The sequence below is a fragment of the Hirundo rustica genome, chromosome 7 (genome assembly GCF_015227805.2).
Source record: "Hirundo rustica isolate bHirRus1 chromosome 7, bHirRus1.pri.v3, whole genome shotgun sequence".
In the NCBI taxonomy this organism is placed as follows: domain Eukaryota; kingdom Metazoa; phylum Chordata; class Aves; order Passeriformes; family Hirundinidae; genus Hirundo; species Hirundo rustica.
In genome coordinates this window covers 28,966,046-28,984,898 of record NC_053456.1, presented here as the reverse complement: position 1 = coordinate 28,984,898, position 18,853 = coordinate 28,966,046, and the positions used below count along the sequence as shown (strand labels likewise).

At 41.7% G+C, this 18,853-nt stretch overlaps 1 long non-coding RNA gene across 1 annotated transcript in view; it reads left to right on the top strand.

Moving 5' to 3' along the window:
• Positions 1 to 18,853, top strand: part of LOC120755169 (uncharacterized) — a 71,913-nt gene that overhangs the window by 14,461 nt on the left and 38,599 nt on the right. Inside the window, exon 2 of the long non-coding RNA XR_005701653.2 lies at positions 5,962 to 6,098. This is a non-coding gene — a long non-coding RNA (uncharacterized LOC120755169). The remainder of the gene's footprint in view (positions 1 to 5,961; positions 6,099 to 18,853) is intronic.

The following is an 18,853-nucleotide window of genomic DNA, read 5'->3' as shown; positions in this document are numbered from 1 at the left end:
TTGCATCCCTGGTCAGGTTCAGCTCCAGCTGTGCCTTGGCCTTCCTCACCTTTACTGGCTTTACCCAGTAAAGTCACAAGTGGCACCTTCCTTCTGAAGAACCTCTGTCACTGAGCTTCGCCCTTCTCATTTTCTCTGCTCCCTGTGGCAGGTTCGATTTTCCTGGTGAGATGTATATTATTTCTGATAACCCCAGTGATAATGGTGATTTCACAGGAGCTATAACATCTCCCATGTCATCTCCAATGACATTGGCTCTGTGCAGGTCCTTTCACCTCTTTCCTCACTGCATGAGTGGGACTGTAGAGGGTACTGCATGTGCAGTGTGAATTGATGTGTGTTGTTCCTGTCCCCAAGTGCAGGACAAATACTGATTGCAGGTGGCAGGCTGCTGTTGTCTAATTTCAGTCTGTTTTTTTTGTTGCATAACAAATTTCATCTTTGGATTTTTATAGCTATTAAGAGGTTTAGGTAATCAAAAGCAATTGTTGAACAAAACTTTTTTGATTCTGCTAGAAGATCCTTGGGAAAGGGAAAGTCATCTATTATCTGTCTTTGCATGAAGAGTAAAGCATGGCTGTCCTCTGCTGGCTCCCTTCTCTGTGCCAGTTTCCTCTAGCCTGAGAATGCTTTGCCACATCTCAGTTTTCTGTGATAGACCAAACTCTATCAAACTGCATCCCTGGGCAGAAAAGACTCAGCAGGAAGAGCACACCTCTGCTTCAAACCTCAGAGTAGATGCTGTCCATCCTGTCAAGTATAGGTTTAGCCATAAAGGTGTGGTTTGGCTCTTGTAGGATGACCAGCAGTGCTTGCTTAAAACTGCAGGGAAGTTTAAAGCCCTTTATTTTTCTGTTCAGCTTCCCTCAGCCTTTTGTTACATCATCTCACTCCCGCCCTCTTGCACATCTGGCAGACAGTAGCAACAGCCTTAATGCCAAATTGAAGTCATGATGCTTGCTTCCTCTCCTGACTGCTTGAACTAAGCTACCATCTCCCAGGCTAAGTGACTTCCTTCCTCCAGCTCGTGGGCACACGGTGGTGCCTTACCAGCCAATCACTTTAACGCAAAACCATCTTCGCAAATGGGACCCGTAGATTATTTTCACAGTGAAAATCATTAGCAAGGATAATTAACTAAGACTGTGGTGATGAATAGTGCTGCACTACTGATCAGTGTAATAAAGAACAGAAGCCACTAATTACAGATAGCAAGCCTTGAAGCCAATGAGAAATTTAATTTAACGTTGCTACACAGACTCCACACAGGCTAATGTAACTTTGCAATTATCATAATACAGTCTTGCCACAGACTATGCTGCTGGAGCATTCCAGGAACAAGGATGGGTGTCTACCAGAATAAAAGGGTTTGTGATCTGTCAAGAACAGGTTAAAACTCCTGTATGTGACCAGGTGCTTGGCTGTTGTGGCTCCCAAATGGGTGCAGAACTTGGATCTGTTTCCATGAGCTCCAAAGGTCTCAGCATCTCTGTGCTGCTCTTACAACAGCACCCTGATGTTGTCAGGGCTGCTAGGTGCACACTTTCTTTTTAAAGGTGTCTCAAAGCACCTGGTTCACTGTGTCAAGCACTCTTTTCACTTGTGCCACAGTCCAGCACATTAAAATGATAGATCCTGGGCAACAGAAAGTGATGGGAACCAAGCTCATTATCCCCACATGCAAATACAGCAAACTGTGTGCCACTGTGACTGTGAAACAGCCTTCAGCTGCAGCCAGGTGTTGATTTCAGACCCTGCAAGAGGCTACATGAATTAGATGTGTGTGTTAGTCACCAAAGCAATGGGCTGCTTCCTCAAATTAAGGCAAACCACATCTCCTATCAGTTCTCCAGCCTTCCTTTCATACACACTTGAGTAACACACTAGGTGATGGAGGAAGCACTAGGGGTTGCTAGTTTGGCGTCTATTTGATCATGGGTTTTTTGAAAGGTGTTTTTAAAGTCCCTTGCACATTATCTTTGATTACAGAATGCAGTGGTTATGAATGGTGCCCTGAATACGTGCTGTCTTGTGTGGGGGTTAGCTTTGCTTTAGGAACTGCAGGATTTTGGAGCTACATTAGCTGAGTGGAGGTGGAATAAGCAGGATTTTCAACAGCGTGACTGGTTTTTGACAGGGGTATTGATTGCTCTGCTGTAAGGTCCTCCGGTAAGGTAAAAATATCTAAAAGGAGATGGGAAGAATAAAATAAAATAATCCTCAAAACACTTAAAGGCTGGGTAAAAAGAGGTGGGTAACAGTGTTCTCCATGCCCAGTGTGTAATGGATGAGCATTGATGTTTGTTACATAGACTGGAGGGAAGCTGCCTACATGAGAGGTGGTGGGAGAGTCATTTTGTATGGCCAAGAGTTCACAAGGCTTTTTGAGGAGTCTTTTAAAATAAGGTAGACAAATGCCTGTCAGCAGTTGTGTGGTGAAAATGCTACTGCCTTGAGGTAAAGGAAGGGACTGTGTGGATTTGAGGCCCCTTGTAGGTCTATTCTGTATATTTCCTGCAATTATTTTTCACACGAGCAATAACGTTTTTTGCACCTGTTATGTGAAGCTCCTGCATGTTTCAGGGTTTCTATTTCAATTTCTGCATTCTCCAAGTTTGCCAGAAATAACTATAAACCCAAAGCAGGCTGGGGGAAGTATCTGGAAGCACAGGCTGAAGCAAAACTGGGCAAGTTAGATTAAAAGGAAAGCCTGTGAAAACTTACCCAGCCAAATGCACGTGTGGAGCTGAGCTGAATTGTGGCCAGGTGCTGTGTGACCCTTGTGCTGCTTCTGTTTGCACTGCACATTTTGATGTTATGCAGAGACTTTAGGTAGCTGGGGCTCAGGAGCTGTCTATTACTGTGTGGGTTTTTCCAGAGCTGTGTACAGAGGAGCTAACCCTGTGACGGCTTCTGTCTGAGCCTGAGGATCAGATATAAATCCAGGGTCACGGTAGTGCCTCACCACTTGTGTTTGCTTCTTTATTTAATCGGTATAACTAGCCAACAGTCCTGACCAAACAGGCATGGTGAAGGAAACAGCGCAGCGTTTGCAGAACTCATCCCAGTTCTGTGCTTTCAGCAGGATCTCCTTGGGCTGGGAGAGAGCACAGCAAAATTCCCACCGTCCCTTTTTGTTAATCTGGAAACACTGTTTCTATGGGCTCCTGCTGGCACTGACACTTTTTGGAAGGCAGTTTTGGGAGTGAGTCTACAGGAGAAAGAAAAAATAGAAGGCTAATAATGATCTCCATCTAATAACTGATAATTCAATTAACTCCCAGGGTCCATTTGAACGGGGAGGAATTAGTGTGGCTAGTCAAGAAAAGGTACAGACTGATTAAACTATTACCGTTGCCATCATGTGGCATTAAGGTAATAATACAAATGAGTTTAGCCCTCATTAGAGCATGAAGAGAGCAAAAGGTTGTGGTCTACTTCTGTAGAGATGTATCACGATCAAAGGGAGAGCTACAGTGTGAAAGTAGGTTAGTCCTCTGCTGAACCTCAGATATCGGTGCAGGGCTTGTACTTAAAACTATCACTTGGGGGCATTTGTCACTTGTACAGTTAGAGAGCTACAGGTGAAGCTTTGAGAAGTAACATTGCCATAATGATAATAGAGAAGATGACTCCTGTTTTGTTACTGATAATAGTATAAAAGTGATAACTGCAGCCTGAAATGTCTCTTTTGTTGACAAAAACTTGTATGAGTTTTACTTTTTCCTTACTAGCTATGTGAAGGAGGGAACTGAGATCTCTTTAAATACTCAATTTATCTAGAACAGGTAATTAGGCTCACCCAGCTAAAAATAATCCTCCTTTCAGAAACTTGTTTTGAGATATTTAACATTGCTGGAATGAGCCAGATTAATTGTAGCAAATTGTCAATCAAGTTGCTTCACTGAAGCAAAAATAACCTGTAGACTTCAGTCACTCCTGGTTTGCTTTTTTTTTTCAATGAGGATTTTAACACCTGTCTTCAAAACCTGAATGATAGTGAAATATGTGAGTTTAGATGAAGAAAACTAGATAATTCTACCTGTAGAGGAAAAGGCCAGAGAAAGTGTTTGGTGTGGATGATGGCAAAGGCATTGGCCTGGGAGCTTCTTAACTAACATGCAGAAAAGAATCAGAAGTTCTTCTAAATTTGATTATACTGGCAAACTTGCACTGTGTAGAAAGGAAGGCAAGGTGAGATTTTAAATTGACATCTTCCCTTATGCTTAATAGTATCCATTACCAAATAAAATGCATATCCCAATATAATCCTAGCAGGAGAGTACAGGTTCTAAGAGAACAGAGCAGAGATGAAGCTCACCAAAGGTGCGTGATGCAATGAATTTTCCTATGTACTTATGAAAGAAGAAAGTGCCTAAATTTACCTCGAAGCAAAATATGTTCTGGCTAAATCTTTCTTTTCATTATGTCTTGGATCAGTGTTTTTAGTAAGGAAGTGTGTAGGAGGCAAAACTGAGAAAATAAAATATTCAGGTAAATTCTGAACAATGTCCTATGTGCAGTGTTGTTTTCTTGAACATTTAAGAGATTTTAAAAGCTGTGTCTGGACTTGAAAATTAATCTGTTTTTAACAGGTTCTTCTAACAGCCAAGAGGTTAAATTCCCCAAGGATCTCTTTTTTGAAGGAGACAGGACATCCTCTCTATTGGGAAGAGATGGTTTCTGTTCTAGGGTCATACATGTCCATGGTTTGGGAAGGGTGGAAAGGTGACAGATGTCGTGGTAACTGCTTGGTTATGGATTTATGATTATTTTGTGGCCCTCTTTCTGGGTATTGATCAAGGTGCGTAGTTAATGGATCATAAGAAATACTGACAGAGGTGGTGGGGGGAAAAAAAGAAATATGGGACTGCATAGATACATTTTTATGGCACAAGCCATGTCATTTCAACCCATATTAGGAAGAAGATTAAAAGATGGGCACAGGCAGAGTGATCTGATCCACAACGAAGTAATAAACCCTGAGACTTCTGCCACCATCAGTAGCTCGTACTTTGTGTTCGATGTGGCAAATTGGGACAGGAAAAATGAGCTGCTTTTTGTCTTGCACGAGTAGATTATCTCCAGCACATAATCAGGAAGCAGAAACATGCAGTCCTTCCTCAAGAAACATCCAACAGAGCCACAAGGAAATATGTAGATGTTACCTTGCTAATACAGATGGATGCAAATAACGTAGCCTGGTTTAAAAATAAATAGGAAAATACATTCATGCAAGACAAGAACATTGTGTTTGATTGGACCAATTTGTGCTCACAATACTCATAGCAGCACCTCTCAACTTCTGAGAGTGGAATGTAGGCAGGCAGCAAGTATAAATACAATTGTCAATCATCTTTATTATCAGAATGTCATTTGAGCTAATTCACTGAGAGAGATGTGGAAGAATTCCTGAAGTTCAAATATGAAATTGTTTCAAATAACGCCTATCTGAGAATGTGTGTTAGATTTTCTGCTATACCTAGCATCTGCTGTTGACTTGAAAAAAAAAAACCACAAACCCGCAGAGCATAATGGGAACTATATGAAATAAAGTATTACTTTATCTTGATACCTTCTTGTTTAACAAAAAGTGTTTCACTAAATTCAGCTGAAAAGATAATTGAGTTGCTGTACCTCTGGAGAATCCATGCTGATTCAAAGAAAATCTAGATTATGCTTCTCTATTTAATCTTATCTTTTTCCTTGAACAAACTTTTAAAAGTGGGAAGTATTGTGGGGTTTGTGCTCTGGGTTTAAATTGCAATTAGATTCCAGCTGGAGACTGCAAAACACAGCAGAACCCTTACAGGGAGAGTAGTTGCCTTGGCTTCTATTTTGAGACTCCTTAGCAGTATCACCTTGTCACAACAGCTGTTCTGAGAGCTGGGAATGGTGTGAATTTCTCCTCCACTGCCTGGCAAGCTTTAAAGCTGTAATACATTTTTCGGTTCATTTTAGGTTCAGGTATCGCTAGGAGCGATCCTCATGTTCGTCAAAAGAACGAGATGCAAAGATTGCGAAGCAGGAACTCAGGAACTTATGCAGACTGCTCTCAGCTGGAAGCCCCAACTGGGACTTTAATGCAAAAGCACCAGGTAAAGAGACGATGAGTTGCTAAATTTTCCAGAATAAATGTTAAGAGGGACAAAGCTGCTGCCAAGTTGCTCCTTTTGCAGGCTGAGCAAGCCGGCAGTAGGCCTGAGGAAAGGTCTGAGTAAACAAGAAGCAATCTTACAGATACCTGTATCTCTTCTGTGACTTGTTAAACCGTGATCTCGTTTGGCAGGAAGCCTCTTGAAGGTACCAGGCCTTTAGCTGTGCTCTTGGAAAAGTTATGTCCTCAGTTACAGGTCAGGAAGCCACAGTAAATTCCTGGGCTAAGTGAAAGAGAAGGTTTCTTTTGAAACTGAAGTGACTGGTGTGGTGAATAATCGGGGGCATTTGAGATGATTTTTCTAATGGTGTTGCCTAAAAACTGCTGCTGCTGTTGGCTGGTCCTTGCTCCCCCTTTGCCATTTGGTTGACTTAACCAGGGAATATTTTGATACAGCCATGGTCCCCAGGCTGTTCTTTCAGGTGGTAATTTTAACCATAACCTTTAGAGGCTTTCTTAATTTCACAGATGAAAGCTTAAAATCCAGCAAAAACATTTTTAGTGTCCTTATTGGGTGTAGTCTGCCCAGTCACGGGGATCCTTGAGGAGGATGGGTCAAGTGTTGGTGCCATTTTGGGAAACTCTGTCCCTCAGGGTGCAAGGAGCTGCCAGGTGCCAAGGATGGCTGTGAACTGCTCAGCTCCTGGGTGAAGGCCATGGGTGAGAGCCTGAGATTGGAGGCTTTCCAGGAAAACAGAAGATGGTTTAAAAAGATGATGATAGAAAATCCACACTTCTGTTGCAGATTCCTTTGCTTCTGAAGATACCTGATTTTTCAGGCACCTCTTTCTGAAAATGTACACCAACATTTCCCTGCTCACAGAGTGCAGATGTCTGTTATGAATCCAAGTTTCCTGCCCTGAGCATCCCTCCTAAGGCCTGTCAACCGCCTCACAGCAGGCAGCAGGGTGCCTCAGGACACTTGTGCCGTGATCAATTCACTCAGCACTGCAGCCTGCTTGGTGCAGGGTTCAGATGGAATATCAGCGCGAGTCTAAGAGGAAGGGGAACACGCTTTCATCCTGGTTGCCAGCCTTGGCAGCAGTTGTTTTGTTCCTGTAAATATTTGCAGATTTGACAGCACAAACCCCCTATGTCTCAGTATCCACATGCCTTTTAGGGCTTTCTCTGAAAGCCATGTCTCAGCATCCCAGGAAAGCCCAGCTTGGGAAGGAGAGAATGTCATTGCATTAGTGATAGCGTAAATCCCAGAGTCACTAACTTTATAAGGAAGTAAGGATTTCATTTATTGCTGCCTGACACAGGGGCAAACAGAGAATCAGGAATAGATCTGAGCTGTAGTCTGCATTTGTTTTCACCTGAGACTTTTCTTTTGTGGGTCTGTAACACCAGCCAAGCTCTGTGATTTAGAACAGAAGTTGTGGCTGTGCGTGTATCCAAGCCTGGCTTTGGAGAACAACTAGGTTAGCACTGTTAAGAGTCTGTAAATATCCATTATGCATAAGGAGCAGAAACTGTTAGGTTTGTTATCATTAACATATTGCTATAAAAGTAAAGCAGTCTGAACAGAAGGACAACCCATTTAGGAAAAGTGGGACAGAACAGTTGTGGTCAGACTAAAACCAGGTTTGCATCTTTGCTGTTTTGCAGGTTATTTATTTTCAAAGACTTTTTTTCCCCCCTCCCCAAAGCTATTATTAGGGAACTAAACTTTTCCAAACACCTTAGCAGGGATAGCACGGAAAGTAATTCTTCAGGGAAACCCTTTGTGAGCTGAAAGAGATCCAGTCCGATAACATTATTTCTATTTATGATCAAAACCAGGTTCATCATTTCCTTCTGCAGATCTATGAGCGTCTCTGGGACTCCTCTGTGTCACTGCACAGCAACAGCTGGTTGTGGTGCAATTTTTCAGGCTGAAATGTGCTTTTTCTCTCTGGGGTCAGGCCTGGAGGCAGGTGCCAGAGAGTCCCCTGGTCATCAGGGCTCCCTGCCCATGGGATCTGCCCTGGTCCTTGGTGCTGGCAGGGATGCAGGCACTTGTAAGCTGGGCTGGAAAAGGAGCATGCTGCCACAGGTTCCCTCCAGCCCTTCCCTCAGTTTTTCCTGTTTAAACCTGGTAATATGGAAGGTTGAAAGGCAAATTCTTTAAAAAGGCACATCTATGGACCATGGTCCCTGCCAGAGCAGCAGGGCCTGTGCTGAAAGCACAGGGCAACAGGAAAAATGGTGACAAAGAAAATTAAAGCCAGTGCTGGGATCATCTTTTGGTCTGTAGAGTTCACACCTACAGTAAAGAGCTTTGATCCCAAGGGGAGCTGCTCATTTCAAAGTAAAGCAGAGAGGATCTCGCATCCTGTATATTAATATTCTAGCTAGTACTGGATCTCTGTAGCTCAGTTTGGCAAATCATTTATCTTTTCTCATTAGCGATTAAGTGTATCTGTGCAAGTATTTTTCTCTGTAGCTTTTGTGGGATTTTTCTTCCCTCTGCACCAACATACTTCCTTTTTTTTCTCCCTAGAGAACAAAGAAAATAGATTTTCTGACCATATGGCTGTTGCAAAGTGGTTTCCCTGGCAACTGTAACCTACAGAACTTCTTAAAACTTTTTCCCCTCTGTGGATATCTATTTTTTTTTTTTTTTTACTGGTTTGATTTCAGAATCTTCTCATCTTCTCCAAAATCATTACAGCAGGTGGAACAGAGGTTAACTGTGAAGGCCCTGGTGTGTCTTGGAGAGCGGGGATTCATTTGCGCAGATTTGTTCAAGTCCTTTTAGCTCTGCAGATGTTTGGCTCGATTTCCAGGGCTTTTAAAAAATTCCTCTTGGAATTAGTGTGGTGTTCTTTACAATAAACATTACTGAAAGGTGTCCAGTATGGCTTAGGAGAAAAAAAAAAAAATCAAAGGTAACTGGAAAGATGAAAAGGGAAGCCAGTGGGGGCTTCACATAGCCATGAGCATCCTCTGTTTTGCAAGAAGCTGGCTGGGTCCTGCTCTGTTGTGCGACCAGACCTGGGACCATTCTGTGCTCCCCTCCCCACCAGCCCCGAGTGCTCTGTGGGCTCTGCACCCGTGTGGAGACAAAGAGGCAGGGAAAAGAAAAGCAACTCTGTCACTTCTTCTCGTTAGGCATGGCTCTGCCTCTGGAGCAAACACAGAGCAGCTGCCCTTCCCCTTATCCTGAAGGGCAAAAAATGCCAAGGGTCATTTTCTGTATTCTTGGCCTTCCTTTTGCTTTCAGTGGCAAATCAAAAATCTGCTCCGAACCAATGTGTGAGAGAGCATTTCTCTCAATAAATGCAGCCTTGTCCTAAACACCAATGTGCACACAAACACCCTCCCTGCTTTCAAACGCTTCCTTTGAGCTACAATTTCTGCCTATTTCTTCTGTGGATTTAGAATTCCTTATATTTTCTCCTAGAAAAGAATAGTTAAAGATCCTTCAAGACTCCTGTCCTAAAGAAGTCAAATTACAAAATCAGATTATAGGCAACTTGGAGAAATAAAATTGAAGGACGGTAATTTGGAAGCCACCTGAACTAATAAGTAAATTATCAAAAGCCCATAAGTAGTTTCTTTAAAATATTAATAATGTTTTTCAATTTCCTGTTGTCTTTGAGTGAAAGAAACAAAATAAAACAAACAAACCAAAAAAATATCCAGAAAGCCCCACTGTAAACAAACCCCCTAGGGTTCTCATCATTAGCCAGTAAAACACACAGGACAACAGATGCAGGATTTGAATTTTTCCAGGGTAATATATGCATTCAGCGTCCTCAAGAATAAGATTTTTAAAGCACATTTTCTGCAGCCAGCTAAATAATTCATCCTCAAACCCTCTGTTTTAAATAGAGTGTTAGAAGGGAAAACACAAAAGAGTGCTGAAATAAATAGTCATGATATGCTACTGAAGTAGGGACAACATTTTAAGAATAACCAAACCCAGTGTTTAGAGGAATTGTACAGGAATAGGAATCACGGCTTCAATATTTAACCCTTTATGTCTTCTGCTCAGAGTGCTGCTGGGAACAACAGAAGATTTATGCTGGAAAAACTCCAAAGCACTCCTACAAAGGCTTTTAGGACTGGAGTTTATTTTGCTTGGATATTTGCTCAAGTATTCGGGGAGCCTTTCTCTTTCAGAAGGCTGCTCCTTCTGGAGCCTGGACCAGCTTTTACACTTGTTCTATCCTTTTAGGATGCTAGCTATTTACCTCCTCCTTAGATCTTAGCCAGTCTTTTCTGTTCCATCTGTGGATCAGAATTTCCATCTTTATTCCCATGGCCATGGATACTGAAGCCAGAATGAGCTCTGCCTGCTTTACCCTGCTGCTCCCTTGTATAATATCCCTTTCAGGTGCCAGATGCAGTTGTCATCCCAACTTTGGCTACTGAGCTAATGTAGATTGCTGCTATTCTGTGGGAAGAAGCTGACTGCAATATCCCAAGAGCTATAAAGGAGCAGCCATTTGATTTAACTTGAATTATTTACCATGGAAAAATCTAATCTTGGGGTATAGTTTAATACTGGATTGACTTTCAGCCAACATAAGAAACCACCTACAGAGACACAAAGAAAAGGATCCTGTCAGCCCATATGTTTTTACAAGATGCACCTCACTGTGCGCTCAAGGAGTTAATTAATTATTCAGGCATCTTCAAACACAACACCGGGCAACATTATAGAGCTCACAAGGAACGAAACTTCTGAACAAGACTTTGGCAACAATCTGTTGATAACTGGGTCAGAATAGGGACTTGATAAAATCCTTCGTAGCCTGAAAATTCCTGGCACTTTGGGGTGGTTGTGGGACAGGTGAGCAGCTGGCCGCAGGAGATGAGCTGAGGGCAGGAAGGGCACAGACTGTGCTCAGATATTTTGTAATTTCTCTCCAGAGAAAGGCAAGGTGAGAGTGGCTGACTATCAAGAAAATAGCTTATTTTTCATACCATTTTTGCTTTTACAATGTATGTGGCGATCATCCATTGCATTCTTGTAAGATTACATTTTTTGGTGGGTTTTTTAATCAGGATAACTTGAGAAGAATTACTTGTTTGTCTGTTAACAGCCCCTAAATGAGGTTCACAAATAGTAAAATATTTGATGTCAAATTATTTAGGAAGGAAAAAGTAAAATCTGAGCTTCTTTCAGGAGCTGTCAGGATTGTTGAGTGATGTACTCAACAGAAGCTTTCTAGAAGAATGGGTTGAGGTATTAGTCCGGAGACTTTGCTTGTTTATGGCAAGTTACAAAGGGATTTCTTGAGAAGACAGTATTTCTCACCTGTAGAGGTGTTCCTATGAAGAAAGGTGACAAATATGTTGTAACTTAAACCATTTCAAGGGTGTACTTAGACCTTCTGCAGAAAGAACAAGTTAGATATTTGATACCAAATTCTTCTTGGCTGCTTAGTGCTGGCTGTGTGGCACATATTTTTATTATTAATTCAAAGTATTTTCTGGAGCAGATACATTTTCAGGTTCCACTAGTACATGCTCATCTCAGGTACCCTATTGCTGTACAAAACACCTTGTTTGGCTTGTTTTCTTGTATCTGATGTGAACAATGCCTCTCTTGCCGTTGTTTGTGGGGTCTGACCCGGATCAGTGTTTGGCTGTGTGCTGGTGATATGTGTGTTCTCTGCTGGCCAGAGGCTGCCAGAGCAGAGGGCAGGGGTGATGGCAGTGTCCCACACCTGGCTGAGACATCCCTTGCTGAGGCCATTCTGGTTTGCATCCTGAGCACTCTCTGAGCCAAAGAACACAAGGAAGACTTTTCATGACTTGTGGCACTGGAAAAGGTGCATCCAGAATTAGTATTGAAATACTCAGCACCAGTGGGGCCCTAGCTGAGGGGATTTGATTGTGCCAGTGCCACGTGGCTGAAGCAGCTGCCCTGGCTGAATTTGAAAGGTCCTTGCAGGTGGTGGCAGGTGTCATGGAGAGGTCCTGTCCCTGCTGACACGTGCCAGGAGAGCGATGCGGGACGTGGCAGCGATGCTGCCCACCGGAGATAACTGCCTGTTACAGAGGTGTGGTTCAGTTTTTGCAGACAAAAGCTTTGTCTTGTTCGTATCCTGCAAGCCACAAAAGGTTTGGCAGATGTAGGGCAGGATCCTCACATGACAGCAGGTCTAGTCTCTCTCCTTTGTTTTCATTACCCTGTAAGAACTATTCCTGACATCTCTAACCAGCAGTACTTGTGAGATACCTCAAAGGTTTCCAGTGAAAGGATTTCAGGTGTTCTTGACACCCCCCTCCATGTACATTTCACTTGCTGCTTTCACAAAAATCTGTATTTTATTATAATGCAAATAACAAACTCCTTCAGATATTCATCTCTTCCCACTCGCACTTCCTTTTCAACTGTCAATGATTTTGTCTGGTTTTTTTCAGTTGGATTTTGATGCTCTGATAAAGAGCATCAAAGGTCTAGTTATGTGTCAGTGCCTGATTATTATGTCAAATTATGATTTTTAGAGTAAGTCTGTAGTAGTGGAACTTTTCTGAAACCCCTAACACATTCTACAGCTTTAAAAAAACACTGCTGTTATTTAAGTGCTTTAAACATTTTCTATTTGAAAATAGTTTATTGGAATAATTTGTATATAAACAACATACGAGCATGAAAATGTTCCTGTGATAAAGCAGCTGAGTATTTAAGAATTCTATTAAGTCTTTATGTATTACTTCAATGAAATACATCTGAACCTGCAACGTGAGCACGGTCAGGGTTTGGATTGCTTGGCAAGGGTAGCACAGAGTTCTGTTGTGGGTACCAGTGTAAGCAAACTGTTTTTCTTGTCCTACTTCTCTATTACAGATTGTATCAACAAAACATCACATTTCCCACTGTGTTTTGGTAAAGGTAACGTGGGACCTGCATAACCTCCTAAGGGATGATTATCTGGGAGCAAATAAGGTGCTCAGATTCAGGCTAAATTAACTGCATCTCCCTCCAGGGAGAAGTCGTCTTTGAGTGAAGTCACACACTGCAGCTCATTTCCAGTTGCATTCTTTGTTCTACTTGTAGTATTTCCATTATAGGCGCTAATCAGGAAATTGTGAACACAAGCTTCAATTGGGAAGCAGAAACAAAACCACCTCAGATAATCTGAGACCTAAAGCTTCCGGTGGAAGGTTAAGATGGCATTTCATCAGACTTGGTCTTCAGGATTGAGGAATTTAATACACAGAATTTAAAAATGGTATTTTCTAATGAGTTTCTAGCACCATCCTTCCGTGGAATCAGTTTTCAGCAATATCCATTCCTTTAGGCTTTGTGCTCAGGGATTAAGTCAATATTAAGAATATGGTGACTCTATCAGAGATAAGCTGTTGTATTTAACTGTGATGGTGCAATCAAGCTTTTCCAAAAAATTGTAAGTGGTCCTTGACTAAATGAGGCTTATTCAACTGGATGAAATTTAATTTTTGTGTCAGTTGGCAGGATATTAACAAGCTTGAAGCCTTTTTTGATTCAGCAACTTTTGGCAGAGGAGTGCTACTGGAAAGAGTGGGATTAAGTGCTCCTACCTCTGCATGTGGTGCTGAAGGGGAAGAGTTGTACCCTTAGAGCAGTTCAGAAGCTTGAAAAACTCCTTGTAGGAGAAGTCTGCAAGAGAGGTGGGGGATGCTGCCCCTCTCTCTGATCAACATTGAATTATTTGATCCCACTTGTCACAGGGATTCCCACAGGCTGGTCCTGTAACTCTGCCAGTGGCACAAAGCTGCCTGTGCAGGAAAAACCTGGAGTCCTGTGGCACATGTGAGTGCATTGATTTACCCAAATTGAGATGGAAGCCTCTTACACCAATATTAACTGTCTTTTTTTTCTACAAGTGCTGGTTAAAAGAAGGACTTGCCAGGCTGTGGCAAGTTGTACCACAGCACCAGGCAACTTTCTAATCTTCAACTTTTTTTTCGCTACATGGAATACCTTGATTCTAGTATAATTAATATAGAAATTCTGTTTTACTACTGTCCTTTATTTCTACAGAGGTTTGGCATCATAACAGTCTAAAACATGATCTGTGTATTGAGATTTTGTTCTGTGGTAAGTTTAAAATGTGATTTGAAGATGGCATTAAAAGCTGAGAGGTAATACAAGGTGGAATTAAGGAAAGATAAATAATAATAAGAGAATTATTTCCCATCTTACCATCCATTTTATTAGCTGCCAGCCTCTTCGTCAGTTTGTCATCACAGATTTTCTCTTTTTCTGCTCACTCCCATATTTAAATTGATCAATATTTGTGTTGTGCTTGCTGGCATTGTTTTATCACTTGTGCATTCGTGTAAGTCCTGTTTCTGTAGATTGATCCTTACCCTGCTCCAAAAAGCAGGTGTACGTTGTTGTGCCTGCCAAGGCTGACCTTTGGTGTAATTTAAATATCGTTTCTGAGCACTGAAAGCAGGAGGTGTTTGCACACTTTGGAGAAATGCCGGTGTCCCACTGTGGAAGGGGTGGAAAAGCTCTCGTACAGGAAATCAGAGCCTCCCCTCCACACCAGCCCTTGCTTTCAGCATGCAGATGGTATTCATTCTGATTGAAAGCTTCCCAGGAGAAAGAAACCCAAGATGCCTGACTAGTCCTGTCAATCCTCCTTGTTGTTTCCTTCTCCACCTTGTGCTCTGCTTTAGACTATTCATTGCTGTGTGGTGTTTTTTCCCTACTGTGCAATGCATTAGGAGTTGTGCACCGGCTGTGATAGTCAGTTTGTACTGGTTTTTTCCTTCATATTATATGGCAACCTTTTATTGATTGTGGAGTTTGTCACACACTCCTGCTACGTTAGGTCAATTAAGTTTTTGTGGTTGTCTCTGTAAACTGAGAACCTCACTTTTAACATGGTGCTTGGAATAAAATTTATCTAAAAACGTAGATTATACTTAGTTTAATTCAGGACCATCGAGGACATAATAATCTGTTCTGTGACGCATTTTTCTTGTGGATTTCTTTGACTCCAATGTCGCCTGTGTTTTCTCTACTAACAGCATCCAGAAATACCTCCAAAAAATGAAAATAAGCGAGATCCATTCTCTCCCCGTTTTGCTTGTTCCAGCAAACATTCACTTAGCCGAGTTAACGAAGAGCTCAGCAGCCACACAAGGCTTGTTTATGTTGTTATGGGCTGTCTGTGCAATCATTTCCAGAGCCAACAGAAACCTAAAAGAAAAAATTGCCAAGCTGCAGCTGGAGGACTGCAAACAATCCATGGCATTTGGTGAAAGTTTAAATTAACATATGTTGTAGCAGACAACAAGCAAACAGCTGGGGAATATGACAGCTGTTATCCATAAATAATATGTTATCAGCACCTATATTTACGAGATTTTACTGGGTAAGGATGCAAATCAGTATTTCATTACTTAACAACGTGAGTGCACTGTAGGAAGAGCCCCGGCTGTCTCCAGTGTGTGCCACGTGCTGCACGATCAGCCTCGGGTCCTCCAAGCTGCCACCTGAAACCCAGGGCCTGGGCTCTTAAGCACTGAAGAGTTTCCAGGTTTTCAGAAAGGTTTTCTCTCTAGTGACGTAAAAGGGCTGGAATTGTATTTTTGTTCATCAGTGTGTTTGCCTTGATGGGCTCCAGATTGATGAGTGGTTGGTGTTTGTTGCTCTTAGTGTTTTTATCGCCTTCTAAAACTGAGCATTTTACTCTTGGGACAAAATATTTTCCAGTTATTGCATCTTAATTTTTGTCATTCTCTCTCCCTCATAGAGAAAGATACAAACTTGGCAACTGGGTTAAAAATATCTGTTAAGTATACAACAGAAAACTCACTCCTGGCACAATTCTGTTAACCAAGGCAGGGAAGGAACTTCTCTGCACTTCAGCATTGAATCCTTCTGGTTCAGGGTTCATGTTAAAATGATCACAAGACGGAAGGTCTGGCATCTGACTATTCAGCTCCTTACAGGGCTGTAATAAATAAGCTTAACTGTTGATTATGGCTGGTTACTGAAAATTATCTGGTTTTATAGTCAATGTTAATACAAAGGTTTCATATTAATTTCTTCAAAGTTTTCTGGCTAACATCTGTTCACTCAAAAATTCTCCTGGGCAGCAATATGAATTATAATTGGTATTTTCCAAAAGTGATCAGACCTGTACGAGTAGCTCAAAGAAAACTTCTGTCACATCAGTTGTCCAGCTGGGTGTTTTTCATTAGAGTGGAGAGAAATGTGGTTTTTAGCATCTAGGGAGAATTGACAATCCTGCTCAGGAAAATAGTAGTTTCTTTGTAAAACTAGGTAGTAATTTATGTATTTTAAGTACAAAGGCTCCAATTGGCAACTGCTTATGCTAAGGAAAATATTCATGGGGAATATGTGGAGCTTAAAAGCAAACAGATGAATGAAAAATGGTCTTTTTATCATCAGCACACTTGGCATATTCCTTTTAAATAGCCCTAATACAGATAGAAGATACATTAAGAAAGCTATTTAATTCAGGCACTTTGCCAAGAATAGGCAATGATGTTGTTTACAGTTTATTAATACTGAATAGGGTGAAATTATATTCAATTTTAGTGTCTGGAGAAAACACGGCGTACTGAAAGGTCAGACAATTGAAAGGCTGCCCAGATTCTACAAAACACAGGAGCTGGGGGTGTGACCTGGAGAAGCACAGTGAAAGTGTCAGAAGAGAATCAAACCCAAAGAAAGCCGATCTGACACGTTCATCCTCTCTAATTGCTGTATCTCATTCCTTGCAATGCAAATTATTATCTGTGCTGACTCTCTTTAAGCTGAGCAAAGGCTATGTTGAGAGTAAGCGGAAGCTGGATAAAAATAATTGCAACTCCAGGCTGAAAATTGGTGCATCTGACCCAAAACTACTTACAGGCAATTTGCCATGCCTGGCTTTAAGGAAAGTGAGGATCCATTTAAAGAAACCAATTCACAGCAGCAATGACAGAGACTTGCAAAACTCTACCAAGTTGCCACAGTTACTGGGGAGGAACAAATTGGGTCATTTGTCATTGAAGAGAGATATATTTTTTTTTTCCTGCTTGTGATATTTCTTTTCCCTGCACCCTGTGTTGTGAAAACCTGTTACCATCCATTCTCACAGTCTTCAAATGTGCCCTGAAAAAGCTGGCAAGTTGAGTGGGTCTATCTGGGATACAAAACATTCAGAATAATCCATCATTTCTCCCTTGGTTTTGGTGTTTCATTTTTTTCCCCCCCTTAAATTGTCTTTTGGTGTCCTGGTAGATAAGAATGATTAACTCAAGTTAAATAACATCATTTAGCGACAGAGGAGGCTCCCCATGCAGCTTTGTCCTAGAGGATGAAAAAATAAAACCAGAAAATCCTTCAACTGGAGGGTTTCTGAGGGAATTGGGAAGCGCAGGAAGATGACACACAGCCCACTGTGTTGCAAGTAATCTCCATCCGGGAAAAAAAGGAATGATGTGTGAGGAGCGTGAAAATGAAAGCAACACAAACATTTATAAATACACACAGTACTAGTAATGCCAACTTAACCTCTGCCAATACTGTCCATTAAAATATTTTGGACAAAGGACTCAAACAATCCTGCTCTTACCTGGGATGAACCTTTGTAGCCAAAAGATATTTTCATATTAGTTATAATTTCTTGGATCAAAGATCATGTATTTAAAATTTTGAGATTGATCTTTTCATCCGCCCACATTGATGCCAAGCTCTTCTTGCCTCAGTCATTTTTGTGCACAAGTTGCAGTAGGAACCTCATGGGAAAATGTCTTTGCTTTCCTCGCTCTCAGGACCCAATAATGGTTGCAATGAGTTTGTTCTGGGGAAAAAATGGTGCTGCTGTAGGGTCACAGGAGCACCCACAAGTAAGGCTGGGGGGTAGTGTGGTTTTTTGACTGTGCATCCAAAAAAAACCCATTATTTTTTAAAAAGCAAAAAAAACTTTGCTAGGCTAAAAGTCTGTGTCACACAAACATTCATAATTCCATGTATGCTGTGGATACCTGTTAGCTTGAAAACATGGAGAGTCCTTTCCACGCACGTCTGTGTTTCTGTCCTCCCTTTGATTTCCCTCCCTTAATTTCTCTCCTTTCATGTTCTGATTTGCAGTCTGGGATAATAACAGTCAATTAAATGCCACACAAAATGATCTGTATTTATTTTCAAATGAGGAAAAAAATGGTGTTCTTGTTTCTGATTTCTACAGCAATGAAAAGGATGTGTCTTGATAATTAACCTGACTGAGAACATACAGCAGCACCTCAGCCATTATGTATAACGTAAGTGGCCTTCTAGACAGACCAAAAATTGAGGGCATAGTTTGTACATCTCTAGCAGCACCCTGTGAAAGCTCAGTACTCTATCCTCAGATGTGTCAGAACCCACGTTGTCATTTCAGTGCAGAGAAGTGTGGAAACAGAGCAACCATGTAGAGTGGTGCAAAACGATATCATGAACTAAACCTGAACAAATAGGGGCAAATGTGGCCTTTAATGTGCTTAGCTTTAAGATGCTTGACTTGGGGCTTGTGATCAATGTGCAGTAGGAAGCTGAGGATGTACTGGGTTTCATCATGTGAAACTGCAGGGTGGCCAGCAAGGCGTGCTCAGTGAAAGGGAGCATCTTACCGGTTAACAGGAAACAGCTAGAAAAAGTGAGGGCTCCTGCCCTGCCCGAGAGGAGAGGCCACGTGAAAAGGCAGTAATTGCACATCTGCCGGGAAGAATCCCCACAACAAGGTTAGGAATGTGGTCTGGGAAGGT